A 10,518-nucleotide genomic window follows, 5' to 3' on the forward strand; every position below is an offset into this window, starting at 1 on the left:
AGACACTGCTATGATGCATTTAAGAACTCTACAACAACAGCTTTAGACTGGTAATGCCATCAAAGCTAATTAGGGTTATGTAGAATATTTTATAGTGTTTTATAGAAAGAGTGAAATCCTGGCCCCATTGAAGTCAATTGCAAAACTCTCATTTATTTCAGTGGAATCGGAATTTTACCCCATAAATCTGCTTTTTTTTTTAGTCATTCCAAACAAAAAAATATTTATGGAAAACTCTTAGAATTTAATAAGAATGAAACCAGTAGGGTTGTATAGATATGTAATAGTCCCTAGTACTTACTCCATAAACCTATCCAGTTTAATAAAGAGTGGTGCCATTTCTATAATTTTTTCTTAAGTCTTATAAGAATCCTATAGCAGGGATACAATTCTTTATTAATGATGACTCACTAGAAAGACTATATTATCTGTTAAACTCTATGGACATTTTTCATAAGGTTGTTCATTTTGTCAATGTTATTTATGTCCCCATATTGCAGTATCATGCAGAAGCCCCCAATCAGGTCAGTACAAATATAAAAATAACAGTCCCTGACCCAAAGAGCTTGAAATCCAAATGCAGACAGGTGGGTGTAGAACACAGTGGAGTTGGGGAGGATGACCAGGATGACACAATAGCTAATATATGCAGCCTTCCCATGGCTGAGACTTTCAAAAGTGTTCAGTGTCACACTTGGGGCTCAGCTGCTCCCATTGTTTTCTATTGGTGTTGCTAGACATCAAGGGTGTTTTTGAAAAGCTGGACACTTTATTTAGGTGCCTAAATTGAAGTTGATGGATGTTAGGCTTTTGAAAAGGTGGCTCTAAGTGTACAATTAAAAGGCTACATACAGTTTTAAAATAAATGATCACAGATTTGCATAACTTGAAGGATAGAGATGATTTTATAACCATGAGTTTTATGAGCTAGAAGTGATCCTAATATTCTCATAAGGTTTAAAACATGAGTAGAGCTTTTGTAACCCATCTGGAAATCGGGAAGAGAGTGATTCCTGTAAACCCTGTACCCTTTTTGTTATGTCTGGCATTACACTGGCAGACACTTCCTTTATTTTAATGACCAAAATTAGCTCCAGATTTGTTAAATTACCACTGCGAATTTGATCACATTCAGACATCATATCTTCACGTAATGTCATCTGTGGCTGGCACAGCTACAGTACTGCATGATGTGTAGCCATTTTCATGGTTGTCAAATAGTAATAAATTTACTGACAGTCAAATTAAAAAGGAAAAGAAAAACATGTTAAGAATGTCTTTAGTTGCCATTTCCCCCCCCCCCATTAATATTTTAATTTTGTTTGCAAAAACTTAATGCTGCCATACATAATTTCAACCTTATTTTTTGTGCTACTCTTTAAATTGTAGTAAAAATAGTAGGAACGTAAGAGGCATCTGAACACAGTCTGATCCAAAACCCAGTTAAATCTATAGGACTGTTGACTTTAATGGGCATGAGAGTAAGCCTAGTTATCATAAAAAGGAGTCAAAAAGTCATTGTACAAGGGAGTGCACAAAGAAGCTGCATCCCAGAACTGCTCCTACATTCTTATAAGACAGAATGTATCCCTCTGCATAGAGGAACAGTGGCATGGAGAAGAAGGGAAACTATGAAATTGTTTGCTCAGTGCAAGATAAACAATCTCAACAATTTTATTTTCTTCTGGGACAAACATTCAAACCATATAGTACTTATTACTATGGCCACTCATTGCTCAATGCAATACAGAAAGTAAAAGATAAAGTCAACACACAAATGTAAACAGAGCATGTTGGTCTATTACATTAGCAAGTGTCCATTTCAGTGGTCACTTCTATATATGGTACTTTCTCAATATGCATGGCATGGCTTCAATAGACAAGGGTTTCATATTTAATATCCCCAAACTCCGTACTGTAAGCAAAAAAAAAAAAAAAAATTAAACTACTTGAAGTATGTTATGGAGCCTAGATCCAAGAAACTGAATTTCTGAGGTGTTGTAAAAGGTGTTTTTTCTCTTTCTGCATTAAATATCTACTTACTACAGTTGATGAAATCAATGGCATACCTTGTACATACAATAGGACACTTGAAAAAGAATTGTACAGTACTCTTTCATTAAGTCTTACTAAATACAAAGACAAATTTTAAAGTTTATTGCCTACATCAATATTAAGTGGCCTGATTTTAAATTATGTTGAACATCCACAACTCCTTTTGGTTTTAATGGCAGCTGCCCAGGTGCTCACAACATTACACCACAAATTGGGTGCCTAAAACTTGATTTTCATACCCTAACTTTAGGCACACAAGTTTGGAAATTTTGGCCTACAGTTTTTCAGTTTCAGTAGAGACCATATTCACACAGATGCAAAACTTAACTTCTCTGAAGTAATCTTTTCTGAAAGCGCAGTTTTATTAGAAAAGCAACTATAAAGATCTTTTTTCTCTCACAATGACTTCCATATGAAAATTTGTTCATTCTACCAGTCAAAAGGTGCTATTTCTAACTTTCAGCATTAAATTCAATCTGGGAATCTGAAAATCAAGCTGTGTTCTTTCTGTCCCTTACAAATAATGAATATTTTGCAATCCAGATGAACATTTGTTTTGTAGATGATGCGGAAGATAATTCAATGTATGCTCTCATAGCTGTATCGGTTCTGCGGTGACAACAATGCTTTTGTCAGTAACAGACACAAAGGGAGCAAATGTTTTATGTGGCGTAGGAAGATACCATTTCTGATCACTTTTTAATTATAACTGCACATTCAAAAGAAATACTATCTGTTTGTTCTTCTCAGTTGGCTTCAACCTCAATCTGACCCCTATGAGAACAATGCTCTTCTCAGAGCACACACAGTTGTGATTGTTGCAAAGACTCCAATAATATGCTTGAGCATAGGCATTTCTCAAATATTGTTGTTATATGGACCATATCTTAAAAGAGAAATTAGCTTCTTCCACTCACAACTGTGAAACTTCCCAGATGCAAAAATAGCAATTGCTTACAAGGAAAAGTATCACTGGGAAAGTATTTGTACTATAGACTTTAATACATTATGTGTTTTATCCTTCGGGGGATGAGGGGGGGCGTGGAGAAGCTAATTACAGCATCTTCTTTTGCTGTTCATTTAATTTCTCCTTTCCATTAGTTCTATGTCTGTTAGCTGGGATAATGAGGAGCCAGATAGTACCATGTTATCCTCAAAAATCTTTGAAGCACCAGCAAATGCTCTGAGACCACAAAGAGTCTAGAGGACACAGCCTGGGCTAATACAGAGTTTAGAGCTATTGGGCTCTCTCTCTCTCTCTCTGTGTGTGTGTGTGTGTGTGTGTGTGTGTGTGTGTGTGTGTGTGTTTTAATATTGCTGTACTGAGATTTTTGCCCTGTGTAGTTCCAGTTTCAACCATTTTATCTGGACCTTTAAGAGAATTCATTCCTGAAGTCACATTTCTGTATCAAATTTTGCATCTAGAAGATGCAATGGCAATTCGTATCAAATAGTAATTTTTAAAAGTGTGTTTTGTTTAGTTTTTTGTTTTTGTTTTTTCTGAGAGACTGCTAGATGTGATAAGTCACAGAAACCTTCAGTATCCCTCTCACACCAGATAACTATTCCAACTGTCCATGGGAGAAACTGGCTCTTGACATAATGGGAGCATTGGACAATCAGCCTATTATGCAAAGGTTGGTCATAGTAATGGTAGACTAGTGTTCAAAGGGGCAGAATTTACATTCTCTGGAAAGTTTACCACAGAAATAGCAATTAAGTTCATGTCATCAGTCTTCACCCAAGAAGGATTTCTTATGGAATTGGTAACTGATAATGGAATGCAATTGACCTCTGCTGAAATGCAACACTACTTCAGAAGCAATGACATCAAGCAAAATGGTTTCTTTATACCATCTGAAAGCTAATGGTGTAGTTGAGAAAATGCACAGACTGAAAAAGTTTTCAACGTATCAGTTTGTAAATGAAACCATGGACAGAAGCCTTACATGAAACTCTGCTTACAGAACCACTCCACACTCAACAATATCACCCTTTGAACTGTTAAGAGGACACACGGCCAATAGGCGACTTACTATCTGTCAAGGGCTTACACGTTCTTCTTTTTCAACCAAACCTTCCAATGGAACTATTTGGGAATGTGTTAAGAACAAACAGAAATAGACAGTATGTAAATCATAAGAAAGGTGTTGAACTTCACAAGTTTCAAACTGGAGATTTTGTTCATGTGAAACTGACGAAGTCAAAAAATTCATAGTAACTAGCAAAATACCATCATTAAAAGCTGGAGATCTGGTAGATCTGCTTATTTGTAACCCATGTTTTATTGCAGGAAATGGTTTAAAAAATCATCTGACTAGATTATTTCTTTCAAAATTCTCACTCAATCCTGTTGTATTTAGCATGTCAATTAGAGCTGTTCACAGCAGCAAAATAATCATTTTAATCATTCTTCAGAATTGGTCACTTTTAATTTGGTATTATTTTCATTATATTCCATTTCCTATGTCGGGATCTGATTACCATCCACTTTCTTTCAAGCATATAACCTCAGTCTATCTTAATGTCTTCCTTACAACAGACTGAGAAAAGACTTAAAAACTTTTTTTTTTATCTACAATAGCTCCTGGCCTGTTTGTATCTCTACATTTAGTAGATAGTCATGCTTTCTATTTTTAGCTTCATGGCTCATTATTTGACATTTATTTGTAAAGAACAGCATATGCCATCTATGAGCTCACATAACTTAAAATGTACCTAAATATTTCAGTATATGACTCTATATGTGATCATTGTTTTTATAACTATCTCTCTCTCTTGGGCATCATCTGAAGGTCTGGAAATGCTGCTTTGAGTACTACCAACATACAAAGTTACTGTGAATGCAACATGGATGTTTGTTTATTTCAATTATTTGAAAGAATTCAAGAATTTGACTCTTGTGTTAAGATTCTGTCTGGTGTATGTCCCATAAAAATTCATTAAATTCTCAGCTTTGTGTAATTGCTAATTTATAGCAACAAATAATTTGGCCCAAATTCTGGCTTTATAACTAGAGAGAGAGAGAGAGAGAGAAATTAAAAAAAAAAAAAAGACAAGACCCACAAAAACATATTTTGGAGACTAGTGGCCTTTATCAAGGAAAGAGATGGTACTAAAAATTGAGGGCAAGTGGTTTTATATATAACACCTTCAATATAGTTCTAGAAACACCTCATAGTGTTTCCTTACTTTTTCTCCCTTTTTCAGTGTTTGCAAACCCAGTCATGTATTCTGCATGCATCAGGAAAGCACTGCTCTCTTTTGTAATACAACTCTCCTGGCTTCCAACATGCTGGAGAGACACTTCAAAGCAAAAGAGGTAAGAGATCTACCTGACCTAGCATGCATAATATACCAGATAGAATAAGGGATTATACTTAAAGAGAAAGATAAATGATTTTACAACCACTGGGCAGTCTTAAAGTCCATCAGACTATTCGTGGGAGTAAGGCGAGTACAATCTGGCGCACTTTCTCAATTTTTAGATCAAGGTTTTCAAAAGGGACTAGTGATTTCATGTGTCCATGATGGAGGCAGAGGAAATGGTACCTTCTGCATTCTAGCCTCGTGCAACCTCATGCAAGGCTGGGCACAGTCTGGCCCAAAGGCTATCTCAGTTCTTTAGCTTTTTGATCAGGCCTGTCTTTGTGACATCTATCTACTGCAAACTTTTTCGTTGGGTTATTTGATTTCCAACCATTCAGTATTACCTAACTAAATCCTTACTAGCCATAGGTGTTTTTGTTTCTTGCCAGTTAGGAGCTACAGACTAGATTAAAGATCCTTCGTTTATGGCATTGGAATTGCTAGCAATTAGACAGGAACACTGAGTCTGAGGATATTTAAATGAAGCCAAATGTGGTTTTTATTAGCCTTTGGGTCCTTTACTATCACCTAGGGATGGATGATTTTAATTTTACTTAATTCTAAACACAGTAACATGGGAATGTTGTCTAACTGGAATAACAGACGTGTTTAGAAAATACTAAAATATAGTTAGGACTAGATTGTGCCTAAGTACAATCCCAGCTCTTGCACTCAGGGAACATAAGAACTGCTCCAAGCTATTGCATACTTTGACCTCTCCAATAAGGGCAGAGAGAGAATGCCGGGGCTGAAACCCCATCTCCTCCCAACCCCGCAGGTCAGCTGAGCTGGCCCCACAGGAATGGATCACATGCAGTGCCCCTTCAAATCATGTAGCAGCTGGTGGATTCCCAAGGGTATTTTGTCGGCATCAGGCACACTGCTTCCAGGAACCCCTGCTGGGGTGATGAACCTCCACATGACCCCTACCTTATCCTAAGATACAGTTTAGCCCTGAATCTCTCAATATCAAATAAACAAATAAAAAATGGTTGCTTTTTTTCTGGATCTCTAGGAAGGAATTTTTCTTTTGTTCTTTGAACTCCTTGGGTGAAGGGCTCTTCAGAAATCCAAAATATTTATTATTATTGTTGGTAAGAGTTCTGGACAAAGTCCATTTTAACAGGAAGTTATTTTATGACTGTTTTCTGAGCAACTCTAATTGAATAAAATTTTCTCCCTCTTCAAAGATATTTTTGAGATCTTTGGTCATATTTAATCTCTGAATGTTTTTGCTAGGTTGACAGTAGTAATTTATTTGCAGTTCTTAATTATGGGAACTTCCTATAGCTGGTGATAAAGTCCACAGAACTGGTCAACAGAGGAGTCTTTTCTCCATCTCCAGGACCCCATCTAATCATGCAAAGAAGTCAAGACCTTTTCTGGCCAAACAAAGTTCTTTGCCAGTAATTATATTATTGCAAAGAGTTTTCTTCTGATGTTTGGAGAGCAAAGATCCACTACTTTGACTTGAAATCAACTGCCTATTTTTTTCTTGTCTTTATCATTCTCCCTGAGTTTTCATTTAACAGGCGTTACTTTCTTGTACCTTCTGGAAATAATAACTAAGAATTATTGTTTTAAACTAGCCTTGTAGTAGTAACATGATTGACAAATATCAAATATACTGTGGGCCAGATCCTCAGCTAGTGTAAAATGAACATGGCTTCATTTAAGTTGTTACAACCTAGTCTGGTACCGCTCAGTATGCTCACCAATCTGTGGCATGTGACTCCAATTGTTGGGTCTCATCTGCTTCCATGTCAACTGAGTTTGGGTAGAGTCTAATCACTGTTTCTAATCTCGGACCATGGGATGCACTCAAAATCAGTGTCTTAAATCTTGCAGGCTCCCCCAGTCACTTACATAAATGCTCCCAGAGCTCCAGCCTGAGCAGCTGTATTGAATACATCATAATAGGCTGCCCTTTGGCAAGATTAGACATGTCAGCACATAATACAAAAGGGAGTTCATAATTTCATACAGGTATATCCCACTTTGCCAAAGAAGTCATCAGAGCTATACTGATTTCCTCAGCTGAGGATCTGGCATGGTATCTTTAGTAGCATGTTTACTTGGGAGATATATTCCTTTCAATTCCAGTACAACAGGTAACAGAGGAACTCTTTCAAACAGGAAGAAAAGTCTCATGCAGTGTTGCAGTTACATGATGATATCCTCCAGGACTGAAATCCATCCCCATTGTTTCACCTGCTTAAGTGAGAGTCCTAATGAATGCAACCCATTGTTGTGTCACTAAAGATTCAACAAAACCAAGCTAAAACTGCAATCCAGTTTTTAATGATTGTGAAAAAACAGCTGAGAAACAAGTGAGATGCAGTACAGCAAATATTTAGCTACTGTACCTAATAAAGGGGAGCATAGCAACTCTGGGATTCCACTTACCATTGGCCACAAAAGTGCAGGGGAAAAGAGATAAGCAGTTTGAAAAGTAAAAATACTCCCAAAATATAGCTCTCGGGGAAAGGGCCTTTTGTCAAAGTTGAAGGAATTTAAGTGAATAAAACTGAAATGACTAAAAACAAGAAAGAGTTACCTTCGTTGAAACATGTAAAAGATAAAGGCAAATGCCCAATGACTTCAATGGGTCAGGATTCCACCCGTAATTCCTGTCAATAACTTTGTAATTACAGGGTGAGATTCTGTGCAGCACTCCAAGGGTACTGGAATATAAGACCTATGGCACAGCCATGGCTGGCCCATGTCAGCTGCCTCAGGCTCATGGGGTGCCCAGCTAAAAATCGCAGTGGAAACCTCTGAGCTCAGGCTAGAGCCTGGATTTAGGGACATTTCGCTCTTGTAGGGACCCAGAACTTGGGCTACAGCCCAAACCCGAACCTGCACATCTACACAGGAATTTTACCGCCTGCAGTCCGAGCCCCAGTCAGCTGATTTGGGCCAGCCATAGGTATATAATTGCTGTGTAGACATATCCTAATAGTCTCATCATAGGACTCACAGCTCAGGAGGTAAGGGGGTTATGATAGCTTTTAGCCATCTTTGTGCCCTCCTGATTCTGGGTCCTCCAGGGAGCTGAAGAGGCACCTGGCATAACCTAGACAAACCTGGAGCTCTGCCTTATTTACCCTGGGGCTGCCCTATGAGTCCCAGCACTACCCATAATCGTCTCAGCACTTCTCAACAACTATACGAGCCTCCATTAATGTCTTCATAATGCCCACTATATCTTTTAATTGGTCTTGGTACAGGAAGATTTGATAGACATTCCAAAGCAAATGCAGCTTCTTCCCAGCTGAGGCCATGTCACAACATCATAGAAAAGTAGGGCTGGAAGGGACCTGAAGAGGTCATCTAAACCATCCATGCCCCGCCCTCCCCACCAACACACACCTGCTGAGGCAGGATTAAGAATACCTAGACCATCCCTGACAAGTGTTTGTCCAACTTGTTCTTAAAAATCATCAGTGATGGGGATTCCACAACCTACTTATTTCAGTACTTTAACCTTTTAGTTTAGAATTTTTTCCCTAGGATCGAAACTGAATCTCCCTTGCTGCAGATTACATTGATTACTTCTTGTCCTATCTTCAGTGGACATGGAGAACAGTTGATCAACATCCTCTTTATAACAGCCCATAACATATTTGAAGACTGTTATCAGGTATCCCCAAAGTCGTCTTTTCTTATGATGTGTTTAATATTGCACTAAAAATAGTTTTCAGCAGTTGGCCTTGCTCTTTAATCTGGATCGGTCCTTCAGTCAGTATTGAATGCAATTTCACTCATTAGCAGGGCTAGAGATTCTAAACACAGTAATTTGGGGACCTTCAAAAAGCAAACCAGTGTCTTGCCTATCTATTACCCCCTCTGGAAACCCTACAACCCTGAAGTTTTCTTTTACTCCTGTTCTCTGTTCTCCACACTTCCTTTTAGTAGCTCAGCCTTTATTACGCTTTTTTTTTACTTTGTCAACTCTGCTTTATTCACTACAATTTTTCTTTTGCCTCTTTGGTTTTATTTTGGAGACGATTCACACTCTGCTGCAAAATTGTCAGGAATATTTTAACTTTTGCCACATCATTGACACTTCTTTAAGGAGGGTGAAAATGTCTGCAATATTTAGCAGCCCCTTAAGAAGATGTGAACAGTGAAGAGGTCTGAGATTGCACCTCTACATTTCATAGTGAATGGGGACAAGTTTTGATTTCATCTCTCTCTCTCTCTCATATAGACTTTAAGGCCAAAAGGGACTCTTTCTTTTCTTTTTTTTTTTTTTGTATCACTTTATCATAGAAATGTTCTAGACACATAAACAATTATAGTGAAACCTTTCAAGTGAACAATCAAGTCCCGTAAAAATAGGTCTTTTAGCAGAGGTGGAACAAAATCATTAATATGTTCAGGAATACTTTGGGGCAATCTCTTAAGGTAGAAGGTGGCCTAAAAAAAATAGCCTCTTGAAAGTACAGTGAAACATACAAATGTCTGTCTTCCACAACAGCAATTTCAGCAGCAAATACCGAGTACATGCTGGGATCTTCACATCTAGGCAACCATACCGTAGGGGGTCATGGAATACTCTCCAGCACTTAGATATAATGAAACACATACCAGAGCACTTTTAACACATGTGCTATTTCTCCCTAACATAAATTAGTTGATTCAAATTCCACAAAGGTGCCACAAAGACTGGATTTCTCTTAAAACAAAATATATTAAAGCAAATGAAAAAAAATAGAGTAGCACAAAATAATCCACATTTAACATCATCTGAATAGTAAAACAATTCATCTTTAAAAAAATTAACACTAATACACTATAGCAAGATCTCTCTCATTCAAAAAGTAAACTTAAAAAAACAAAACTTCACTTTTGCTAATTCACAACTAAATACTAATAAAATCTAAGGTAGCCAAAAAGTTTATTCTTAAGAAATCAGCACGGGTCTTCCATTAATCTAACATTTTGTCAAACAGTTGTTATCCCCTGCTATCTGCTGTGTTGTAAAAGACCCAAAGAGTAAGACACATAGCTGCAGTAAGTTTCACTAAAATTAAGTATGTGGGTTAAAGAGTGTAGTCCTGATCTATCTCTGTTTATCAAACTTCCTAT

Source organism: Chrysemys picta, chromosome 5 (assembly GCF_011386835.1).
Source record: "Chrysemys picta bellii isolate R12L10 chromosome 5, ASM1138683v2, whole genome shotgun sequence".
NCBI lineage: Eukaryota > Metazoa > Chordata > Testudines > Emydidae > Chrysemys > Chrysemys picta.